The following is a 26,661-nucleotide window of genomic DNA, read 5'->3' as shown; positions in this document are numbered from 1 at the left end:
GTTCACACTTCTTGTAGAAATGTGTAAATAACTGCCTATGTATCTCACAGATTGTGAGATGACGCAAAAGATGGAAAGAATATTGCAGAGTGGAAAGTGTAAACCACCACTGAGAAAGAGAGAGAAAGAAATGGAGGTTTATGAAAAAGAAGCCTAAGCAACTCAAATATTTTCTCTAACAAGGGAAAAGCAAAGTCTGAAAAGCTACTTGGTCATTAAGTTAATCTATGTGGAATTTTTTTCCCTCCCTTTAGAAATCTACATAAAATAAAATTCACTCTTGGTGTCAACTGTCACAGTCATGATAGATCTTAGTCTATGGAAGATCTTAGTTGTAAAAAGAAATGGATTTGCACTCTTAGAGTCTCCTAAGTCTCGCTGGCGGGCCTTCTGAAGGTGTTACAACTCTTGGCCAGGGCTCACGGGACCTGGACTCTCATCCTAGCTGTGAGACTAACTAGCTGGGTGATTGCGGACAAGTCATCTCTGCATCCCATAAGAAGAGCAATGCAGATTATGTGACTTCTGATAGCCTTTAGCAATAGTTTATTACATTCTTGCCTGCACTGCCCTGAGGCTCTATTTAGGTCTCTGCTGAACATGAAATTTTGGAAGGGCATCCCCTGGTAAAGCTCCAAGGGGACTGTGGGAAGGGCTAAGGTGGGAGAAACAGCCTTTCTGCCAAGGTGGGAGCTCTCTGATGAGGAATTTACAAAGTTAACTCTCTGAGGTCTCAACATATAGACAGACAGACAGCCCAGTCTCTTCAGACCCACACCTGCCTGGGTCATCCAGCTGGGCCAATAAGGAAGCAGAGAGAAAACTAACCTGTGCTGAGTGCTTGCTGGGTGCCCAGAGCTTGGCACATGTGATCTAATTCCATTGTCACTGCAGAGTCCCCTTTGAAGCAGTTTTTATTTATTTATTTTTTTAGGGCCACAAGTGTGGCATGTGTAAGTTTCCAGGGTAGGGGTCCAATCGGAGCTGCAGCTGTGGGTCTAAGCTGCAGCTCATGGCAATGCTGGATCCCTAACCCACTTAGCAAGGCCAGGGATCGAACCCACATCATCAGGGACACTATGTCAGATTCTTAACCCTCTGAGCCACAAGAGGAACTCCTGCTTTGTGGTAGTTATCATTCTCTCCACTTTCCAGATGAAGACACTGAGGTCCAGAGACATTATGTCACTTGCTCAAGATCTTTGAGTTTGGAAGGCAGGAGCTGGAATTCAGACCCATAGCTTCCTGGCCTGAAGTATGGCGATGTTTTCTTACTGCCCAGGTCCTGTGCAGCCTATGATGAACTGCAGCAAGATTTAGCTCTTCCAAATCCTGGTTTGACTCATTTCACATCTTTTCTCAAGAATCTAGCTCTCAGGCCTGGCAGGCTCCTCCCATTCATCTCTGCCATTCTCCAGACTTCTAAGTCTGTGACAAAATCAGCCTCTCTGTAGTCCCCAGGAACAGATGTCTTATGACAAAAATGATCTGAACCTCAGGAATAAAGAGAATGGATTGTTACCTCTGGAAAGAGACACTAGATGCTTCGAAAGATCAACAGCAGCTTCTTCTAATGCTTAAAAAAATAGGAAGAGACAGCACAGCTGCTGATATCATCCTTGGATAGAGCTGGGAGGCCTGTGTGACCAGGGACAAACCATCACTCTGGAGTGTGTACCTCCCAGAAGTGTCAGGAGATACAGAGCATATTTATGTGCTGATAGAAATGACCTGGTGGAGAGGGAGGCATCACTGATGCAGAAGAGACAGACAGAATCTTAGAGAAAATCAGAGGCATGGGATCCTGTAATAGAAGTTTAGCCTTCAGTAGAGGAAAGGACACTTCTTCCTTGGTGACAGGAGAGAAAGGAGAGAAAGACTATAGGTAGATAGCTATAGTGGAGGTGGATAGCTCTGGTGGAGTGGAGATGGCAGAGTTCCAGTCTGCTTTTGAAGGACATATGAGGCCAGGTCACCAGTGGGGTATGGGGGCTGAGAGGGGCAGAATGGAAGTAGGGGTTTGAGGAGAGCCAAGAAGGCGTGAGATGTTTTGGAGGGTGGGAAAACCACCACCTCTGGGAAGCCTGGGAAGAGTGAATGAATATTTATCTGCAACTGGTGACCATGACTTTAAAGGGGGGACCAGTCAGCATGGCTCAGCTAGTTAAGCAGGCATCGAGGTGGCAGATGGCTGGTTTTAACTAGCCAGATGAGTACAATGAGAAGAGCGAGGGGCAGGAAGATGGGATGTTTAGAAAGTTGTAAGAATGAAACATGCATTCTAAGTGGGCTGGGGAGGAAAATGAGTCTCACTAATAGTGAGAAAGCAGGAGATGGTCAGTAGGTTGGAAAGCTGCTGGGGTTGAAGGATTGTTGGAAAGGTGGGCAAGAAAAGGAGGCAGCAGTGAATGAGTGGAGACTTCCAAGGTGATACGTTTATTGGTGAGAAGGTCAAGGATATGACCATGGGGGTGGGTGTGCGAGGTGGGATGGAGGAGCAGATCTCCACTGGAAGTGTGGGGGTGAGGAGTGGGCAGAGTTGAGAGGCCAAGGGATTGGGTGGCTCATCCTTGAGGTTACTGAAGTTGCTAAGGATGATAACAGGAAGAATAAAGGAAAAAAGATAATGAACCAACGACTAGAGCCCTCACTAAGGAGGAGGCAGATGAGAGCAACAAAGAGGCAGTTGTGACTCGGAAAGAGGTGGGAGGAAAAAGGGAAGCAGTGATGGGGAGCAAGAAAAATTCTCCAGTTCCAGGCTTTGGGACACATGAAGGAGGGGGTCACCCTCCCCTGAGGCCTCCTTATGAGAAGACTCCAGGGGAGGTGGGGTCATCAGGTCCGAGTTGGGATAAGAGAGCTGGTCCATAGACCCTTACTGATAAACCATATATGGTTCCAGAGGGATTGAGGCAGTGAAAGGGGTGGGAAACAGCCCTTGTCCTTCCTAGTACAACTTTCATGTATCTTCAAGTTGGTAATGGGGTGGGGCTGGGGCAAGAAACAAGGCCAAGTGTCTTTCATTCTGGTGCTTGTTTGGTGTCCATGGAGAGTTGGTTGTCTTGTGTTCTGTTTGCTGTCTCAGATTCTAGAGCTCACTGGTTTCTCGTCTCAGAGGCTGCTGACTCTCTGTGACTCACACCCCTGATGTTTCTGTTCTAGCCAGGTAGAGGCTCTCTGCCTGTTGGCTTAGTTACACCCACCCTGGCAAGACATTAGCTGATCGAGCATCCAGGTATGCATCCAGTGGCCAAATGTCTAAGTCAAATGTCCGTTCTTTCTTGCACAACTTTGGCCAGTGTTCCAACTTCATTTCAGGATTCAGATGGCAGGGAGGAGAGCAGGAAACACCACCACAGCCTAGCCCCCCTGGGTGCCAGCCTCTCACAGACTATACACCCAGCATCTTGAAGAAATGCAGCCAAGGCTCCTTTGTCACTCAGCTGTAATGGCAGCTCTGGGACCCCAGATATTCAGTGGATATTGCTGCTCTATGCACACCCTAACCTTCCCTCCCAGGCAAAAAGGAGCTGGTTGAGCTGGCAATAGGGAGCCCCCTTATTGGTCAGGTTCTGGTGTGGACACCAACCCCTGCTTCAGTTATCTGGCTAGGGGGCTCCAACTGTAATTTATAAGCCCTAAGGATGGTATAGAAATACCTGTGTGGGCTGCTGTGAACATGCTAAGCATTTGAAGCTCCAAGGGTTGTCTGAGAAATGAGTTTCTGACTTTTGTTGCCCACACTTTGTGCACTCTACATCTTTTTCTGGCCTCAGTCACAGTACCCACTTCCTTCTTGACTCACATCCTTGAACCCTATCCAGATTCTATGTGTCATTGCCTGCCTTGATTGGCCTCTGTAAGTTTCTTTGACTGCCATAATTTATGTTCCTGACACATTCCTCCTGTTTCTGGCCAGCTCCAAGTGCTGCCACTCAATTCCTAAGAAGGGAAAGGACAGCAGAAATAGAGAGTCCTCATAGTGAGGGTCTTAAATAGGAGGATAGACCAATGGTTCTGTTATAATTGGAGTCAAATTCTCTCCAATATTTAGTGAAACAGACCACACTACAGAAAACATTAAGCAAAGAGTTACCACCATGCCAATCATAGGAGGATGAATTGGGTGGTACAACATATTTTAGGGAGGCTTATCTTCTACCTTGCTTCAAGAGAGAAGACTACAGCATGATTTAAATTTGAGGTGTCCCTTGAGATTTTATAGTGACAAATTAAATTTTGCTAAATTTGATCAGTAACCACTAAAACTGATAGTTCTTAAAACTGTATCGGCATGAAAAAAGACTTATCACACTTTAAAATGGACAAAGTTTTGAGAGAGCAGCCAAGATGGCAGAATAGAGAAATCCTGAGCTCACCTCCTCTCATGAGCACACAAAAATCACACTTCCCTACAGAACGACCATCATGAAGAAAGATGGAATCTACCTTTTCTGGTACAATTAAAGACATAAGGAAGGAACCACTATGAGACAGGTAGGAGGAGTGGACTCATGATATAATCAAATCCCATACCCTCTCGGTGAGCAACACACAAACTGGAAAATAATTATATTACAGAAGTTCTCCCATAGGAGAGAGATTTCTGAGCCCCACAACAGCTCCCCAATCCAAGGGTCTAGCACTGGGAAGTTGAGCCCCCAGAGCATTTGGCTTTGAAAGCCATTACAGCAGTTTAATTGCAGGAGCCCATAGGACCAAGGAAAATGGAGACTTTACACTTAAAGAGGACACACAAAACCTCATGTGCACTGGGACAGAGGGCAAATGAGGTAATTTGATAGGAGCCTGGGCCAGACTTACCTGCTGATATTGGGAAGTCTCCTGGAGAGGCAGGGGGTGGATGTTGTTCACCCTGGGATCACAGACACCGGCACCTGGTATATTGGGCAACATTCATTAGGGTGAACACTCTTGGTAGCTGTGATATTAGCTCATTAGTGACAATATATGGCCTCACCAAATAGGCAGTAGGCTCCAGTGCTAGGATGCATCGGGCCAAACAACTAACTGGGCAGGGACACAGCCTCACAGAAGACAGGATGCCTAAAATGCTCACAGCTATCTCTAGACATTTCCCTAGACACAACCCAATGCACCAGTGGGCAGGCACTACCCCTCTTGCCAGGAAAATTGCACAAACTTCTAGACCAGCTCACTCACCAGGGGGCAGAAAATAGAAGCAAGAAGACTATGACCCCACAGTACAGGCCAGACTCTATCCTGGAACCAGCTGGACCCGTGCCCTGCCCACAAGCAGGCCAATGCAAAATTTGGGGTACCTCAGACCCCATACCCAACTGTGTTGGGAGCTCCTCCCCTCCCTAGTGATATGGAATGAGATCACTTCATCTAGAGATATATAGAGACTGAAAGTGGGGGGATGGAAAAATTTATTCCATACAAATGACAATCAAAAGAAAGCTGGAGTAGTGATACTTCTATCAGATAAAATAGACTTTAAAATAAAGACGATTACAAGAGACAAAGGACACTATGTAACGGTCAAGGTATCAATCCAAGAAAAAGATACAGCAATTATAAGTATACATGTACCCAACATAGGAGCACCTTGATATACAGGCAAATATTAATAGACATAAAAGGAGAAGTTGATGGTAACACAGTAATAGTAGGGAATTTTAATACCACACATACATCAATGGAGAGAGAAAATCAATAAATAAACACAGGCCTTAAACGACACATTAAACCAACTGGATTTAATTGATATTTATAAAGCATTCCATCTGAGAGCAGCAGAATACATATTCTTTTCTAATGCACATGGAACATTCTCAGGGATAGATCACATGCTGGGCCACAAAACAAGTCTTGGTACATTTAAGAAAACTGAAATCATATCAAGCATCCTTTCTGACCAGAATGCTATGAAACTAGAAATCAACTACAAGAAAAAAAAAAAAACCCTGCAAAAATCACAAACACATGGAGACCAAACAACCAATGAATGAAATCAGTTGAAATCAAAGAGGAAATTAAAAAAAAAAATACCTAGAGACACATGAAAATGAAAACATAATGACCCAAAACCTACAGGACACAGCAAAAGCAATTCTAAGAAGGAAGTTGATAGCAATACAATATTAACCTCAAGAAATAAGAAAAATATCAATAAACAACCCTACCTCATACCTAAAGCAACTAAAGAAAGAACAAACAAAGCCCAAAGTTAGCAGAAGGAAAGAAATCACAATGATCAAAGCAAAAGCAAATTAAATAGAGACAAAAACAATAGAAAAGCTCAATAAAACTAAAAGCTGGTTCTTTGAAAAGATAAACAAAATTGATAAACCTTTAGCCAGAGTCATCAAGAAAAAAGGGAGAAGGTCTAAATCAATAAAACCAAAAGTGACAGAGATGTTATAACTGACACCAAAGAAATACAAAAGATCATAAGAGACTACTATGAGCAACTGCATGCCAATAAAATGGACACCCTATAAGAAATGGACAAATTCTTAGAAAGGTAAAAATCTCCCAAGACAGAACAAAGAAAAAATAGCAATTATGAACAGACTAATTACCAGTACTGAAATTGAATCAGTGAATTAAAAACTCCCAACGAACAAAACTCCCAGACCATGTGGCTTCACAGGTGAATTCTACCAAATATTTAAAGGAGAGTTATCACTTATCCTTCTGAAATTCTTGCAAAAATTTGCAGAGAAAGGAGCAATTTCAAACTCATTCTTTGAGGCCACCAAAACCAGACAAAGATATCACAAAAAAAGAAAATCACAGGCCAATATCAATGATGAACATAGATTCAAAAATCCTCAACCAAATACCAGCAAACCAAATCCAACAATACATTAAAAGGGTCATATGTTATGATAACATGAGATTTATCCCAGGGATGCAAGGATTTTTCAAAATCTGTATATCAAATAATGTGATACACTTCACCAAACTAAAGAATAAAAACCATATGGTCATCTCAATACATGCAGAATTTTTTTTTATAAAATTCAATGTCCATGTATAATTAAAAACTCTCCAGAAAATGGGCATGGAGGGAACAGACTGCAACATAATGAGGTCATAATGATAAGCCCACAGCTAACATTATACTCAGTGGTGAAAATCTGAAAACTTTTCCTCTAAGATCAAGAACAAGACAAAGGTGCCCACTCTCACCACTTTTATTCAACATAGTTTTGGAAGTCCTAGCTACAACAAATGAAAGAAGAGAAACAAATAAAAAGAATACAAATTCAAAAGAAGAGGTAAAACTGTCACTGTTTTCAGATGACATGTTTCTTTACATAGAAAATCCCCAAGAGGCTCAGAAAACTACTGGAGCTCATCAATGAATCCAATAACCTTGCTGGATACAAAAATAATATACAGAACTCTCTTATATTTCTGTATGCTAACAAAGAAATATCAGAAAGAGAAATTAAGGAAATAATCTCATTTATTATTACAGCAAAAAGAATAAATTACCTAGGAATAAACCCACCTAAGGAAGCCAGAAACCTGTACTCCAAAAACTATAAGACACTGATGGAAGAAACTGACAATGATCCAAACAGATGGAAAGATACACAGGGTTCTTGGATTGGAAGGATCAATCTTGCTAAAATGACTCAAGGCAATCTACAGATTCATTGCCATCCCTATCAAATAACCAATGGAATCTTTCACACAACTAGAGCAAAATATATTAAAATTTGTGTGGAAGCACAAAAAAACCTAAATAGCCAAAACATTCTTAAGAAAGAAGAATGGAGCTTTAGGAATCATGTTCCTTGACTTCAGGTTATACCACAAAGCTACATTAATCAAAATAGTATGGTACTAGCACAAAGATCTATAGGTCAATGGAACAGGGTAGAAAGCCCAGAAATAAATCTGTGCACTTACAGTCAATTCATCTACAACAAAGGAGGCAAGAATATACAGTGGAGAAAAGACAGCATCTTAAAAACAGGAAAACTTGAAATTAGAACATCTTCTAACACCTTATACAAAAATAAACTCAAAGTGGATTAAAGACCTAAATGTAAGATCAGATACTATAAAATTTCTAGAGGAAAACATAGTAGAATACTTTTTCTTTTTTTTTAGCTACACCCACAGCATACAGAAGTTCCCAGGCCAGGGACTGAATCCGAGCTGCAACTGGGACCTACACCACACCTGTGGCAATGCTGGATCCTTAACCAACTGCCCTGGGCTGGGATTGAACCCATACCTCATCAGTGACCCAAGCCACCACAGAGACAGCCCCAGATCCTTAACCCACTGCACCACAGTGGGAACTCTGGTTGAACACTCTTTGACATAAATTTCAACAATACTTTTTTTAATTAATCTCTTAGAGTAGTAATAAAAAATAAAATAAATAACAAAAATAAACAAGTGGGAACAAATAAGCAAGTGGGAACCTAATTAAACTTTAAGATTTTTTCATAGCAAAGGACACCATAAACAAAACAAAAAGACAACTAGCAGAACGGGAGAAAATATCTGCAAACGATTTGTTGCTGACAAGAGATTAGTTTCCAAATTTTTCAACTAGCTCATACAGCTAAATATTTAAAATAATAATAATAATAATCCAATCAAAAAATGGACGGAAGACCTAAATAGACATTTCTCCAAAGAAGACATATAGGCACATGAAAAGATGCTCGATATCACTAATTATTAGAGAAGTGCAAATCAAAACTGCATAGAGGTACCACCTCACACTGGTCAGGATGGCCATTATCAAAAAGTCTATATATAATAAATGCTGGTGAGGGTGTGGGGAAAAGGGAACCCCTTACACTGTTGATGGGAATGTAAATTGGTACAGCTACTATGGAAAACAGTATGGAGGTTCCTTAAAAAACTAAAAATAGAGTTACCATATGATCCAGCCATACAACTCCTGGGCATATATTTGCCTCCTAGAATAATGGAAATAAAAGCAAAAATAAATTGAGCCTAATTAAACTTCAAAGATTTACACAACAAAGAAAATCATAAAACAAAAAGACAACCTGTGAAATGGGAGAAAATATTTGCAAACAATATGACTGACATGGGATTAATTTCCAAAGAGTACAAACAATTTATACAGATCAAAATCATAAAAACAAACAATCCAATCAAAAATGGGCAGAAGATCTAAAGAGACATTTCTCCAAAGATATACAGATGGTCAAAAAACACATGAAAATGTGCACAACACTGCTGACGATAAGAGAAATGCAAATCAAAACTACAAGAAGGTATCACCTCATGGACTAGCCATCATTAAAAAATCTACAAATAACATGCTGGAGAGGGTGTTGAGAAAAGGGACCCTCCTACACTGTTGATGGGAATGTAAATTGGTACATCCAGTAGGGAGAACAGTATGCAGTTTCCTTTAAAAACTAAAGATAGAGTTACCATATGATCCAGCAATCCCACTCCTGGGCATATACCCAGAAAAGGTGAAAACTCTAAATCAAAAAAGACACATGCACCCCAATGTTCACAGCAGCACTATTAACAAAACTCTAATTTGTGAAGATAAAAACTCTAATTTGGAAAGATACTTGCATGCCAATATTCACAGCAGCATATTTATAGTAGCCAAGACCTAAAGCAAATGTCTATCAACAGAGAAATGGATATATAGATACACAAAACAGAATATTACTCAGCCATTAAAAGGAGGAAATAATGCTATTTGCAGCAACATGGATGGACATAGAGATTATTATGCTAAATGAGATTGAGAGAGAAAGACAAATATATGATATCACTTACATGTGGAATCTACAAAAATGATACAAGTGAGCTTATTTACAAAATAAAAATAGACTCATAGACATAGAAAACTAACTAATGTTTACCAAAGGGGAAAGGTATGGGAGTGGAATAAATTAAGAGTATGGGACTAACAGATACATACTGCTATGTATAAAATAAACATAGATAGGGAACTATATTCAATATATATAACTGAATCACTTTGCTGGATACCCGAAACACTGTAAATCAATTACAATTCAATAAAAAGTAAGAGAAGTTAATGAATAAAGAGAAAAGATAAAATTAATAAAATAGAAAATAAAAGAAAAATGGATCATATTTCCTACCATCTGGGAGAAAATAGTGATGGAAATGTTATGATATAATATTTATTGAACAGAAAATGTATATGCATACCAATAGGAAGATTATGTCAAGTTTCTTGTCATATGAAAAGATAATATGCTTTACAATTTAATAACAACAAAACTCCAATGAAAAAAATAAGCAGGAACAAAAACTAAGCAGGAGGCATAACTCTTCTAGACTTCAGGCAATATTACAAAACCACAATGGTATTGGTACCAAAACAAACATACAGACCAATGGAACAGAATAGAGAATGCAGAAATAAAACCCAGACACCTATGGTCAATTAATCTTTGACAAAGGAGACAAGAATATAAAATGGGAAAAAGATGGTCTTTTCAGCAAGAGGTGCTGGGAAAACTGGACAGCTGTATGTAAATCAATGAAACTGGAACACACCCTCACACCATGCACAAAAATAAACTCGAAATGGCTTAAAGACCTAAATGTAAGACAAGACACCATCAAACTCCTAGAAGAGAACATAGGCAAAACATTCTCTGACATCAACCTTACAAATATTTTCTTAGGTCAGTCTCTCAAGGCAACAGAAATAAAAGCAAAAATAAACTAGTGGGACCTAATCAAATGGATGATCTTTTGCCCAGCAAAGGAAAGCATAAAAAACCAAAAAGACAGCTTACAGAATGGGAGAAAATAGTTTCAAATGATGCAACTGACAAGGGCTTAAAACATACAAACAACTTATACACTTAATAGCAAAAAATCCAACAACCCAAGTGAAAAATGGGCAAAAGACCTGAATAGACATTTCTCCAAAGAAGATATTCAGATGACTGACAAGCACAGGAAAAAAATGCTCAGCATCACTGATTATCAGAGAAATTCAAATCAAAACTACTATGAGGTACCACCTCACACCAGTCAGAATGGTCACAATTAATAAGTCCACAAATAACAAATGATGGAGAGGGTGTGGAGAAAATGAAATTCTGCACTGTTGGTGGGAATGTAAACTGGTGCAACCACTATAGAAACAGTATGGAGGTACCTTAGAAAACTATACATAGAACTACCATATGACCCAGAAATCCTACTCTTGGGCATATATTCCGATAAAACTTTCCTTGAAAAAGACACACGCACCCACACCTGCAGGTTCATTGCAACACTATTCACAATAGCTAAGACATAGAAACAATCTAAATGTCCATGACAGATGATTGGATTAAGAAGATGCGGTATATATACACGATGGAATACTACTCAGCCATAAAAAAGAACAAAGTAATGTCATGTGCAGCAACATGGATGGAACTAGAGACTCTCATACTAAGTGAAGTAAGTCAGAAAGAGAAAGACAAATACCATATTATATCACTTATATCTGGAATCTAATATAGAGTGCAAATGAAACTTTCCACAGAAAAGAAAATCATGGACATGGAGAACAGACTTCTGGTTTCCAAGGGGGAGGGAGAAGGTCGGGATGGATTTGGAATTTGGGGTTAATAGATTCAAACTATTGCCTTTGGAATTTTGGATAAGCAATGAAATCCTGCTATATAGCACTGGGAACCATATCTAGTCATTTATGATGGAGCATGATAATGTGAGAAAAAAGAATGTGTACATGTACGTGTAACTGGGTCACCTTGCTGTACAGTAGAAAACTGACAGAACACTGTAAACCAGCTATAAAGGAAAAAATAAATATCATTATAAAAAATAAGCAAAATGTTCCCGACTGATGACTTTATAAAGAAGATCCAAATTGCCAATGAGCACGTGAAAACGTGCTCGTACTCAGCATCATTAATCATCAGGGAAATACAAATTAAACCCACAGTGGATTATCACTTACACCCACCAGAATGGCTTAAATTTTAAAAAGACTGACTACACCAAAAGTTGATGAGGATGTGGAGCAAACAGACTTCTCCCACGTATTCTATGGGTACATAAAATGGTAGAATCTCATTAAGAGAAGTTCTGCCAATTTTGTTTAATTTTATAATTGTAAACTTGCTCTCTGACCCAGCAATTCCATGCCTAGATATTTACACAACTGAAATGAAACATACTCACAGAAGATTTTTACAGCATCTTGGTAAAGCCAAAGCTGGGAACAACTCAAATGTCCAAAAACAGGTGAATAAAGAAAAAAATTGTGGGATATTCGCATAGTGGAACACTCTCCCCAAATTAAAAAAATGAATTACTGATAAACACAACTCAGAAGAATATCAAAGCTATTATGCTGAGCAAAACCAAGTCAGACACAAAAGAGTCCATACTATATTATTCCACTTATATAAAATTTAGTAACAAGCAAAACGAATCTATCTTAATGGAAGTCAAATACTGATTTACCTCTGGGAGTTGATTGGAAAGGGGTAAGAGGGAACTATTCGAAGTGATAGGATAATTCTATATCTTGATTAGCGTGTGGGTTATACATCTTCATACATTTGTCAAGATGTATCAAACACAACATTGGTACATTTCACTGGGTATAAATTTTAACTAAATAAATTAAGAACCATAAATAAATATTGAACTTTAGCTAATGATACGCATGCTGAAGTACTTAGAGGTTAAAGGCACTGATTTCTGAAACTTATTTTTAAATGCATAAAAAATATGGATATGTGATCAAGTAAATAAGCAAAATGTTAATTATAGATGCTAAACGGCAAATATGTGAGCGATCAATGTACAATTTTTTCAGGTTGCCTGTATGTATGAAAAACTTCAGGATTAAATAATGACGTGAAGATAACATGCAAAAACAAAGATAGAATTAAGATTATGGATGAATTTTAAACCACCTAAAATAGGAAATTTTGTTTAACTTTCAATTAAAATACTTCAACATCATTCTTATACTATCAAAGTAAAAAAAGAGTATAGAAATTTTGGAATATTCAGAGAATTAGAAAGAAAACATTTTACATCTGTAAATTCATAATCCATAGATAATCACTTAGTGACGTGGTATATTTTCTCAACATATCTTGAACATTTTCTTTTCATTAAATATTCCTTAAAACATGATTTTAGATAGTTTATTCCATTGTATGTATGTACTATATATAAGTTAATCATTCCCTATTGCTAAACATTGGCTTGTTTCCAAGTTTTTCTAGTATAAACAATGCTGGGACGAACATTATTGTGTATACATCTTTGAGCACATTTCGATTTTCCTTAGGATGGATTCCTTGAAGCTGGATTACTAGGTCAAAAGTTAGAAACATTTTTTACATTTAACACCAGCAAATTGCTTTGCAAAAAGATTATACCAATTTGCATACTCCGAGGAGTATACTAGAGTGCTTTTTCCCTGCAACTTAGTCACCTTTGCATATATATATTTTTTAATTTAGGGTTTTTTGTTGTTGTTGTTGCCATTTTCAAAGGAGGAAGATTTTGTCTTAGTATAGTTTTAGTGTGTCTTCCTTTGAACACTACTAAACAGTTCTTTTTTCAAATTCTTTTTTTAAATGGTTTTTATTTTTTCCATTATAGTTGGTTTACAGTGTTCGGTCAATTTCTGCTATACAGCAAAGTGACCCAGTCACACATATACATGCATTCTTTTTCTCACATTATTCTCCATCATGTCCCATCATAAGTGACTAGATACAGTTTCCTGTGCTATACAGCAGGATCTCATTGCTTATCCACTCCAAATGCAATAGTTTGCATCTATTAACCCCAGATTCCCAATCCATCCCACTCTCTCCCCCTCCCCCTTGGCAACCACAGTTCTGTTCTCCAAGTCCATGGGTTTCTTTTCTGTGGTCTTTTTTCAAATTCTAATAATTTATATTTCTTTCCTAAATTATCTACTCACATCTGTTTCCCTTCCATTGTGGGAGATTTTACTTTTTTATTGCTAATTAAAACTTTAAAAATATTTAAAGCTTTTTATAAAATGAGTCTACTATTCTGTGCCTTATGTATTTGCTATAGATATTTTCACCAGTTTATTTCTTCTTTTTTAAATTGAAATTTTTATTTTGAGATACTGTAGATTCATATGTTGTTATAAGAAATAATGCAGAGAAATTCTGCATACCATTTACCCAGTTCCCCAGTGGTAAGATCTTGCAGAATTACAGTGCAATACCTGTTAACTTTGAAGTAGTAAATATACTGAACAGTTCCATCAGCATAAAGATCTCTCATGTTGCCTTTTTAATAGCCACACTTTCCTCCTGACCCCAATACCTCATTAACCCTTGCAAACATGATTTCTATAATTTTGTCATTTAAGAATGATGTATAAATGGAATCACACAATATGTAGCCTTTTGAAATTGTCTAATTTCACTCAGCATAATTCTCTGGAGAGTCATCCCAGTTGTTTTTTGTTTTTGTTTTTGTTTTTTTTAAAGTTATATAAAAATATTTATTTTTTATATAATGATTTTTATTTTCATTATAGCTGGTTTACAGTGTTTTGTCAATTTTCTACTGTACAGCAGGGTGACCCACATCCCAGTTTTCTCAATAGTTTTCTGCTTTTCATTGCTGAGAGGTATTACATGCTATAAGTGTATAAGAGTTTAACCACTCTACCCATTCTAGGACATATGGGTTGTTTCTAGTTTTTGGCTATTATGAATAACACTGCTATAAGTACTCCTATATAGGTTTCTATGCAAATGTAAGTCTGAATTTCTCTGGGATAAATGCCCAGGAGTGCAGTAGCTAGATTATATTGTAGTCACATGGTTCGTTTTCAAAGAAACTCCCAAACTCTATGCCAGAGATGCCATACCATTTTACATTCCCACTAGGAATATGTAAATAATCCAGTTTCTCCTCATCTTTGCCAGCATTGGTGTTGTCACCTTTTTTTTTCAATTTTAGAAATTCTAGCTTACGATGGATTTAATTTGCATTTCCCTAATAGTGAACGATGTTAAACATCTTTTTGTATGCCTATTTACCATCACTATATCTCTTTGGTGAAAGGTTGCTTCACCTATTTTGTGTTTTCTAATTGGGTTCTTTCTATTTCCTTTTTCTCTTCTTTCTTTTTTTCTTATGGTTGAATTTTTAGAATTCTTTATGCATACTAGTTACTTGGTCTTTTGTCAAATACGTGGTTGGCAAATACTTCCTCCCAGTCCGTAGCTTGTCTTTTCATTCTCTTAACATGGCCTTATGCAGAGTAAAAATTTTAATTTTTAATTTTGATTAATTAAAATTAATTAATTTTAATTAATTTTAATTAATTCTTTTATGGATAATGCTTTTGGTCTTAAAACCAAGATGTCTGTGTTTAGTCCTATATCTGGAGATTTTTTTCCTTTGTTTTTTTCTAAAAGTTCTATTAGTTTTACATTTTACTTTTAAGATCATGCTCCATTTTGAGTTTTTAGATAAGGTGTGAGGCTAAGTTTGTTTGTTTGCTTTTAACCTGTGAACGTCCAATTGCTTCAGCACTGTATTTTTGAAAAGTCTATTTTTCCTCCATTGAATTGCTTTTGTACCTTTGTTAAAAATCAGTTAGGGAGTTTCCATTGTGGGTCAGGGTTAGGAACCCAACTAGTATCCATGAGGATGTGGGTGTGATCCCTGGCCCAGCTCAGTGGGTTAGGGATCCAGCATTGCTGTGAGCTGCGGTGTAGGTAGGTCTCAGATGCCGCTCAGATCCCACACTGCTGTGGCTTGGCGTTGGCTGGCCCCTAGCCTGAGAACTTTCATATACTGCAGGTGCAGCCCTAAAAAGCAAAAAAAAAAAAAAAAAAATCAGACACACATGTGGAGATATATCTACCTCTGTATATATTTCTGGAGACTCTATTCTATTGATCTAGTGTGTATACTTCTGCCAAGAGCAAACAGTCTTGATTACTGTAGCTATTAGATAAATCTTGAAATTAGGTAAATAAATTCCTCCCTTTTGTTTAAAATGGTTTTAGTTATTCTACTTTGATGTTCCATATAAATTTTATAAAAACCTTGCCTATGTCTACAAAAAAAATCTTTGTGGGATTTTGATAGAAATTACATTAACTTATATATCAGTTTAGAGATGGGTGGCACCATCACTATGCTGTCTTCCAATCCATTAACGCAATCTGCCTCTCAATTTATTTAGATCTTCTTTGCTAGCTTTCATTAGTATTTTGAGTTTTCAGCACACGAGTCTTCTGATGTTTTGTTAGATATATACTCAAGTATTTCATTTTTCAAGCAATTTTAAATGGTATTTTAATTTTGGTGTTCACAAGTTTATAACTAGAGCATGCAAATATAATTGATTTTGCTGTGTTGATCTTGTATCCTGCAACCTTGGTGAACTCTCATTAGTTTTAGGAGGGTTTCTTGGGTGGATTCCTCGGGGTTTTAGGCAGACAATCCTATCATCTGCAAATAGTGCCATTTTTGTTTCTTTCTTCCAGTCTCTTGTCTTTCATTTCCTTTTCCTGCTTTAGTGCTCTGACTAGAACTTCCTGCACTATGTTGACTAAGAGTGATGCAGGTGGAAATATTTGCCTTGCTCCTGAAAAGCATTCATTTTTCTCCACTAAGTAAAATGTTAGCTGTATGGTTTTTGTACTGAAGAAGCTCCCCTCTCTTCCTTTTTTTCCTGAAGATCTTTATCAGAAATGCTTGTTGAGGAGTTCCCGTTGTGGCACAGTGGTTAACGAATCCGACTAGGAACCATGAGGTTGCGGGTTCGGTCCCTGCCCTTGCTCAGTGGGTTAACGATCCGGCGTTGCCCTGGGCTGTGGTGTAGGTTGCAGATGCGGCTCAGATCCCGCGTTGCTGTGGCTCTGGCGTAGGCCAGCGGCTACAGCTCCGATTAGACCCCTAGCCTGGGAACTTCCATATGCCACGGAAGCGGCCCAAAGAAATAGCAAAAAGACAAAAAAAAGAAATGTTTGTTGAATTCTGTCAAATGCTTTTCCTACAATGATTGATATAATTGGGTGATTTTTCTTCTTTAGACTGTTGGATTACAGGAATTAATTTTCAAATGTTAAACCCACCATTCATTCTGGGAATAATCTCTACTTTGTTGTAGTGTATAATTATTTTTATATGTGCTAATATTTGCTAATATTGTGCTAAGTCTATTTGCTAATATTAAGGATTTTTACAGTATATTTGTGAAATATTGTAGTTTTCTTTTTTAACAATTTTTATTTGGCTTTAGTATTGGGAGAATACTAGTTTCATAAAACGAATTGCTAAGTATTTGCTCCTCTTTCTATTTTCTGGAAGAGAGTGTGTTGAATTGTTAATTCTTTAAATGTTTTGTAGACTTTTCCAGTGAAACCACCTTGACCTGATATTTCTTTTGGGGGGAGTTTTTGAGTTATGAATTCAATTTCCTTAATGGTTATAGGGCTAGCTCCTCAAATTATCTGTTTCATATTAAGAAAATTGTGGGTTTGTACTTTTTGAGTATTTGGTCTTTTTCATCTAAGTTGTCAAATATGTGTGTGTAGAGTTGTTTATAGAGTATTTCCTTATTTTCCTTTTGATCTCTGCAGGATCTATAGTAATAGCCTCAATTTCATTCTTGATATTGGTAATTCATGCCTTCTCTCATTTTGCATCTATTTTCCTAGTTTTATATATTTCACTCATCTTTTTAAAGAACCAAGTCTTTGTTTCATGACTTTTTCTATTGTTTCTCTGTTTTCAATTTGATTTCTCTTCTTGTCCTTATTATTTCCTTTCATCTTGTTTTGAGTTACTTTTACTCTTTTTCTATGCTCTCTAGGTCCTTGAAGCTTAGATCATTGTCTTGGGATTTTTCTCTTTTCAAATGTATGCATTAGTGCTAAAATTTCCCTCTCAGTACTGCTTTAACTGCATTCTTCAAATTTTAATGTGTTTTACTTTCATTTGAATTCAGGGTTTTTTTGTTTTTTTTTTTTTTCTTTTCCTTTTTAGGAACTTTTTTTTGCATGGCATATGGAAGTTCCCAGGTTAGAGGGTCAAATCACAGCCACAACAACACTGAGTCTGAGCCACATCTGTGACCTATGCCCCGCAGCTTGTGGCAATGCTGGATCGTTAACCCACTGAGCAAGTACAGGGATCGAACCCTCATACTCACGGATACTAGTTGGGTTCTTAACCTGCTGAGCCATAGTGGGAACTCCAGGTCAATATATATATTGTGTTAGTGTCAAGTGTACAGCAAACTGATTCCGGTATATATATTTGTATATATCTGTTATATACAAGTTATATACATACACACAATTTCAGATTATGGGTTATTTTAAGATACTGAATATAGTTCCCTGTGCTATACAGTAAATCCTTACTGCTTATATATGTTATGTATAGTGATTTGTATCTGTTAATCCCTTACTTTTAATTTGTATTCACCCTCCCTCTCTTCCCCCTTTGGTAACCGTAAGTTTGTTTTCTATGTCTGTATAATTCCATATATTTTTTATTTCTCTTGTGACATCCTTTTTGATCCATGGATTTTTTTTTTTTATAGAGTGTTGTTTAGTTTCCATTTGCGTAAAAATTTCACTCATCTTTTTTTTTTCTGTCTTTTTAGGGCCACACCCGAGGCATATGGAGGTTCCCAGGCTAGGGGTCCAACCTCAGCTGTAGCCGCTGGCCTACACCACAGCCACAGCAATGCGGGATCTGAGCTGCGTCTGCAACCTACACCACAGCTCATCACAATGCCAGATCTTTAACCCACTGAGAAAGGCCAGGGATTGAAACTGCGGCCTCAAGGATGCCAGTTGAACCACTGAGGCATGACGGGAACTCCTCACTTTTTATCTTTTTGTTGTTGATGTACGGTTTGATTCCATCGTGTTCAAAGAAGAAACAGTTTTGGGGTGGGTTTTTTTGGTGTTTTTTTGTTTGTTTGTTTGTTTTGCTTTTTAGGGCTGCATTCATGACATATGGAAGTTCCCAGGGTAGGGATCTAATCGGAGCTATAGCTGCTGGCCTACACCACAGCCACAGCAATGCCAGATCCTTAACCCACTGAGCAAAGCCAGGGATTGAACCTGCAACCTCATTGTTCCTAGTTGAATTCAATTCCACTGAGCCATGACAGGAACTCCTCTGTATGATTTTAATTCTTAAATTTGTCAAGGCTTACTTTATAGCCCAGGATATGGTTTGTCTTCGTATATCATGGTATATTCTGTAAGGGCTTGAAAGGAATTCTGCTGTTGGGTAGAATGGTTAAAAATGTCAATGAGATCCCACCATTTGTTGTTTTCTTCTTTATCCTTGCTGATATTCTGTGTAGTTCTACCACTTGTTGAGAAAAGAGTACTGAAGTCTTCAACCCTCAGTGTGGGTTTGTCTCTTTTACTTCTCAGCTCTATCAGGTTTTGCTTCATATATTTCGCAGCTTTGTTGTTGGTGTATATACATTTAGGATTGTTATGCTTTCTTGGTAGATAGGCCCTATTATTGTGTAATGTCCTTCTTTGTCCCTGGTAAAATTCTTTGCTCTGAAATCTACTTTATCTGATATTAATATAGCCACTCCTTCTTTCTTTTGATTGCTATTTGAATAGGAGTTATATTTTCTAAAGAGCTTCTTTAAAATGAAAAATTGTTGATAAGAGTTCTAGTTAAATATTTTGAAAAACGGAATACATTTTTAGTTATCCATAATGAAAAGAACCTAAAAGTGCAAAGACCAAGAAACATTACTGAATTCACTTATTTTACTCCCTATTTGCTTTCTTGTGGGTGAACAAATTTTAAAAATTATAAATGAATCCTACTAACTTTAATATGTCTGATGCAAAGCTGGCTTATACAAGTCCTTGTAGAACTGACACCAAAGAACAGAATTGCAGTCAGAGGTTCTCCTAATTTGTACTTTGTAGGAAGAGTTCTCCCAACCTCTAGAACTCTGCTGATTCTTCCAGGCCTCACAGTCACAAAAGATCTTAAATATAAAATTTTAATATTATTTCCAAATAAGATTATACATATAACCACAGAAGCATGCCATCAAAACTAAAACAGGGAGTTCCCATCGTGGCGCAGTGGTTAACAAATCCGACTAGGAACCATGAGGTTTCGGGTTCAGTCCCTGCCCTTGTTCAGTGGGTTAACGATCAGGCGTTGCTGTGAGCTATGGTGTAGATCGCAGACGCGGCTCGGATCCTGCGTTGCTGTGCCTCTGGCATAGGCTGGTGGCTACAGCTCCGATTCGACCCCTAGCCTGGGAACCTCCATATGCCAAGGGAGCGGCCCAAAGAAATAGCAAAAAAAAAAAAAAAAAAAAAACTAAAACAGGTTTATCCAGCAACTTTAAACTTGTGGCCCATTAGTGGACCACACTGCTGATTGTGTGCCGTGAATTAATATTTTTTATGAATTCTATAATTATCTTCTGACTAGCACAAGTATAGTAAATTTTATTGCAACTTACTAGGAATTCTAAAAAAAAAATGGCCTTAATAGAGTTCTCTTTTGATGGCTCAGGGAAGCTATGGTGACTCCTGAGGCCTTTAAGTATAGTATGCCCTGATCTAGGACGACTGGGTTCATATTAGCTGACTATTTAGGCCTTTATCTAGAAAGAAGGAGAACCCAGGTATTTTCCCCGTTTTGCTGGAACAGCACCCTGGAACAATCCTATCACCCTAGAAGGATAGTTGGGTTGCTTTCTACCTACTCTTATGAAACATGAGGCTGGGATGCTGATCAACCAATTCAAATAAACCACAATAGGAGTTCCCATCGTGGCACAGTGGTTAACGAATCCGACTAGGAACCATGAGGTTGCAGGTTCGGTCCCTGCCCTTGCTCAGTGGGTTAAGGATCCGGCGTTGCCGTGAGCTGTGGTGTAGGTTGCAGACGTGGCTTGGATCCCGCGTTGCTGTGGCTCTGGCGTAGGCCGGTGGCTACAGCTCCGATTAGACCCCTAGCCTGGGAACCTCCATATGCCACGGGAGCAGCCCAAGAAATAGCTAAAAAGACAAAACAAAACAAAACAAAACAAAAAACCCACAATATATCACATCTTGTTCTGTAAAAGCAGGTGAGCTTTAGAAACTAAATACAAAGTAGACATTTTATCACCTTCTCCGGAAAGCCGAAAGCTTTCTTAAAACCCACTTGAAAGCTGATGCCACAAACTATGTAATATAAACACAGGACAAGAGATTAAGCACAAATCCTTCAAGATAGGATTTTTTGTTTGTGTGGGGAGGGGGTATAGAGAGTCAAAAAAATTCAGATCCTCCCAATTATGGAGGATAGAGGAAAATGTCAGGAGAGTCGCTGGCTTAACTAAATTGAACATTCACATGAGTTAAAAGAAGTGAAAAAAAAAAAATCAATCTACAATACAACTGATGTTCATGCTATTCCACTGTTCACCCACTGGAGGTACCAGCCCCAGGCAGCACTGTGGTCAAAGAGAAAGGTGGAATTATGTGTGGGTTACACGTTACCATCCTCTAGCATGGTCTGGCAGAACCATATATAGGTGTTATGACAGGATTCGAGCCTTGAAATCATAGTATTTGTTTTTTTTGTTTTGTTTTGTGTGGGTTTTGTGGGCTTTTTTCTTTTTTCTTTTTCTTTTTTAAGGCTGCACATGAAGCATATGAAAGTTCCCGGGCTAGGGGTGGAATGAGAGCTGTAGCTGCTGGCCTACGCCAGTCACAGCCATGCCAGACCTGAGCTGCATCTGCAACATATGCCAGAGCTTGTGGCAATGCCAGATCCTTAACTCACTGAGAGAGGCCAGGGATAGAACCCACATTCTCACCAACAGTAGGTTGGTTTCTTAAACCAGTGAACCACAATGGGAACTCCAAAATCATAGTATTTATAATCAGGATTGATGGCAATTTTCATCTGTTACCCATTGCTACTTCTAAAATGATAAAAAAGAATCCCTCTGAAGCTTTGGGGAGGAGATTTTTTGGCTTTTTAGGGCTGCACATGCAACATATGGATGTTTCCTGATTAGGGGTTGAATCAGAGCTGCAGCTGCCAGCCTGCACCACAGCCACAGCAATTCCAGATCCAAGCCAAGTCTGCAACCTACACCATAGCTCACAGCAACACCAGATACTTAACCCACTGAGTGAGGCCAGAGATAGAACCTGCATCCTCATAGATACTAGTCAGGTTCATTACTGCTGAGCCATAACAGGAAATCCTGAAGCTTAAAAGATAAATAGTAAATGAACAAATGGGTACAGAAATCTCATTAACTAATTACTTAGGACCACTTCTCTCAAACAACTGATATATTACTTTGAAGTAAAGTTTAAATTATTGCTTTGTTTTGGTTTAAAAAGCTAATACACTCTCACGGGTTAAAAATCAAACATAAAAAGGCATGCAATAAGCATAAAATACCTAGGATAAACCTACCTAAAGAGGCAAAAAGACCTGAACTTCGAAAACTAAGGTGCTGATGGAAGAAATTGGAGATGACACAAAGGGAAGGAAAGATATACCATGTTCTTAGATTGGAAGAATCACTATTGTTAAAATGATCATACTGCCCAAGGCAATTACAGATTCAATGCAATCCTTATCAAATTACCAATGGCATTTTTCACAGACCTGGAACAAAAAAATTTAAAACTTATTTGGAAACAAAAAAACCCAAATAGCCAAAATGATCTTTTTTTTTTTTTTTTTTTTTTTTCGGTCCTTTGTCTTTTTAGGGCTGCATGCATGGCATATGGAGGGTCTCAGGCTAGGGGTCGAATCAGAGCCACAGCTGCCAGCCTATGCCACAGCCACAGCAATGCAGGATCCAAGCCACGCCTGTGACCTACACCACAGTCATGGCAATGCCAGATCATTAACCCACTGAGCAAGGCCAGGGATTGAACCCAAAACCTCATGGTTCCTAGTTGGATTCATTTCCACTGCACCACAATGGGAACTCCCACCAACACAATCTTGAGAAAGAAGAATGGAGTTGGAAGACTCATGGCCCCTGACTTCATACTATACTACAAAGCTACAATAATCAAACAGTATGGCACTGGCACAAAAACGGATGCACAGGTCAATGGCACAGGATAGGAAGCCCAGAAACAAACCCATGCACCTATGGTCAATTAATTTATGACAAAGGAACAAAAAATATGCAATGGAGAAAAGACAGTCTTTTCAATTAGTAATACTGGAAAAACTGGACAGCTACGTGTAAAAATACAATTAGAAATTAACACTTATAAAAAAAAGTAAACTCTAAAGGAATTAAAGACCTAAATGTAAGGCTGAATACTATAAAACTCTTAGAGGAAAACATAGGCAGAACATTCTTTGACATAAATGCAGTAATAGTTTTTAGGATCTGTCTCCTAGAGTAATGGAAATAAAAGTGGAAATAAACAAATGGGGCCTAATTAAACTTAAAAACCTTTTGCAGAACAAAGGAAACCACAGACAAAATTTAAAGACAACATATGGAAATGGGGAAAATATGTGCGAATGATGCAACCAACAGGGATTAATATCCAAAACATACACACAGCTCAATAAAAACAACAAACACAAAACACAAAACAAAAACAAAAATCCATTCAAAAAATGGGCAGAAGACCTAAAAAGACATTCCTCAAAGAAGACATACTGATGGCCAACAGACAAGTGAAAAGATGCTCAACATCACTAATTATTAGAGAAATAAAAATTGAAACTACAATGAGGTATCACCTCATACCAGTCAGAGTGGCTACTGTCAAAAGTCCACAAATAATAAATGCTAGAGAGGTTGTGGGGAAAAGGGAACCCATTTGGCTTCTAGACTGTTTGTGGCAATGTAAATTGGTACAGTTAGTGTGTAGAACAGTAGAAGGGTCCTTTAAAAACTAAAAATAAAGATACCATATGATCCAGCAATCCCACTCTTGGACATATATCTGGAGAAAACCATAATTTGAAAAAATAAATGCACCTAATATTCATCGAACACTGTTTACAATAGCCAAGACATAGAAGAACCACATAGAAGCAACCTAAATGTCCACTGACAGATAAATGGGTAAAGAAGACATGGTACATATATACAATGGAATATTACTCAGCCATTAAAAAGAATGAAATAGGAGAGAGAGGACAAGATGGCGGAGGAGTAGGAAGACACGCTCGCCCTCTCCCACAAACACAACAAAAAAAGCACATCTACAGAATAAATGACTCACACAGAACAGCAACCAATCACTGGCAGAGGAACCTAAACTCCAATAACGGCAAGAAATTCGTGACATTATTGGGCAGAACAGGAGAAAAGAGGAGAGTGAGAGAAGGTGAATCCGAGCAGGACGGGGGCTCCCGAAAGGGAACTGCGGAGGAGAAAGGGATCCCGCACCCTGGAAAGTCACCTACCGGGCGAAAGATCAAACGAACCGGAGGAATCTCCAGATGCAGAGAAGAGTGTAGCAGTAAGTTGGAGTACAGAAAAGCCGATCAAGAACCCAACGGACCATCTGAACTACGGGCACAGTCACCAAAAATTGAGACGCCTGGGTGGGGGCTGGGCACGAGTCCTCGCCTCCGAAGGTTAGTCCCCGGGAAAGGGCCGGGGGACGCCTGGGTGGGGGCTGGGCACCGAGACCTCGCCGCCGAAGGTTAATCCCTGAGAAAGGGCCGGGGGACGCCTGGGAGGGGGGCTGGGCACCGAGACCTCGCCGCAGAAGGTTAGTCCCCGAGAAAGGGCCGGGGGGCGCCGCCTGGGTGGGGGCTGGGCACCGAGACCTCGGCTCCAGAGATTAGTCCCCGGGCTAGGGGGGCGGGGGAGAGCGGAAACTGCTTGGGAGGTCTAGAAACCATTTGACGGGGCAGAGACTGCCTGGGAGACTAGAAAACAAAACTGTCGCAGAGGAAGGGAGCAATACTCCAGGGGCGGGGAAGTGGAAAGCCGCATCAGAGGGAACCTGGGAGAAGAGCCTGGTCTGCGCCCGTGCTGGGGAGGGGAGAAAAGAAGGGGTGTGTCCCCATAGAATACCCCCCCCGCCACAGCAATCTTACAGGCCCGCTAGCTAGCTGAAAACTGTGCTTCCCAGTGCATCCCCTCCCCCCACCCCTGCCACGCCCTACGCTCTCACGGACCTGGGGCTGCCTGCCATCCAGGAGGGCTGGCCTCAACAATTGCCTGAAGCCTACCACCGCAGGGGCTGTCCCTGCACTGGCCTGCTTGCCCTTTGGAGGGGCTACACTTCCACAGAGCAGAACCAAACAGCACCAGCCCCCGAGAAAAGGCCTGCAGCCTAGAAAAGCTAGAACAAGCTTAGCCAGGCTGTGAATAGATCGGCCTAATTCTCCGACGGTGTTTCTGAGTCGGGTTGCCCCGGGGAGGAGCCTCTTCGGTATCCAACGGCCCTGCTACCCGCCCAAGCCCCCAGGGGATGCTCTAGTGGACCAGCTGCATAGGACTGCCAGCTCCAGGCAGGACCCCCTGCAGCCCAGAAAAGCTGCAACAAGCTCAGCCAGACTGTGAAAAGATCCACCTACATTCTCAGGCTGTCCTTCTGAGTTGGGCTGCCCTAGGGAAGAGCCTCTTAGGTTCTCAGTGCCCCAGATAGCTGCTCCAGCCCCCAGGGGGTGATGCACACCTAAAGAGCAGCTGCCCAACACCGCCAACCCCCTGCAAGAACCCCACAGCCTAAAAACACCAGAGCAAGCTCTGCATGACCAAGTGAAATCTGCTACCATCGCGGTGTGGACCTCCCAGTCCTGTCTGCCCTCAGGAAGTCCTCCTTTGCTTCAAAGAAACACTGTTAGCCCCATCAACACTCCAGAAAAGCCACACTGCCTCAAAAAAGATTGACCAACAACGCCAGCCCTCAGGAAATATTCCACGGCAGTGACAAGGCAAACACTGCCCGATCACGGAGAGTACAACTCCCTCAGGAGAAAGAAAACAACAAGCAAGATGAAGAAGCTGAGAAACCACCCCCAATCAAACCAACAGGAGAACTCACCTAAAACAGTCAACAATGAAACAGATCTCGGCAGTCTGACAGATCTGGAGTTCAAAAGAGAAATAGTGAAAATACTGAAGGAATTAAGAGAAGATATGAACAGTAATGCAGATACCCTCAGAAAGGAACTAGAAAATATAAGAAGGAGCCAAGAAAAACTAGAACATTCATTTACAGAGATGCAAACTGAACTAGGGGCAGTAAAAACCAGAATGAATAATGCAGAAGAACGAATTAGTGATATGGAAGATAGAATAATGGAAATCACTCAATCTGGTCAACAGACAGAAAACCGAATCAAAAAACTGGAAAGCAATATAAGAGACCTATGGAATAATATAAAACGGGCCAATCTACGCATAATAGGAATTCCAGAAGGAGTAGAAAAAGATAAGGGAATGGAAAATATATTTGAAGAAATTATCGCTGGAAACTTCCCAAATCTAAAGGATACTGGATTCAAGATACAAGAAGCACAGAGGGCCCCAAACAAACTGAACCCAAACAGACCCACACCAAGACACATCATAATAAAAATGGCAAAAGTTAGTGACAAAGAGAGGATCCTCAAGGCAGCAAGAGAAAAGCAGAATGTTACCTACAAGGGAACCCCCAT

General features: G+C 39.4%; 1 long non-coding RNA gene across 1 annotated transcript in view; it reads right to left on the bottom strand.

The window, feature by feature from the left end:
• LOC146406880 (uncharacterized) overlaps positions 1–26,661 on the bottom strand; it is a 45,211-nt gene that overhangs the window by 3,396 nt on the left and 15,154 nt on the right. Inside the window, exon 2 of the long non-coding RNA XR_014817582.1 lies at positions 4,825–4,898. This is a non-coding gene — a long non-coding RNA (uncharacterized LOC146406880). The remainder of the gene's footprint in view (positions 1–4,824; positions 4,899–26,661) is intronic.

This window comes from Sus scrofa, chromosome 1 (assembly GCF_054392235.1).
Source record: "Sus scrofa isolate SSC_HxYL_T2T_F1_AM1 chromosome 1, Sscrofa_HxYL_maternal_Yorkshire_Landrace_v2.0, whole genome shotgun sequence".
Taxonomy (NCBI): Eukaryota; Metazoa; Chordata; class Mammalia; order Artiodactyla; family Suidae; genus Sus; species Sus scrofa.
The sequence above is the reverse complement of the archived record's forward strand: the minus strand, read 5'-3'. Positions and strand labels throughout refer to the sequence as shown.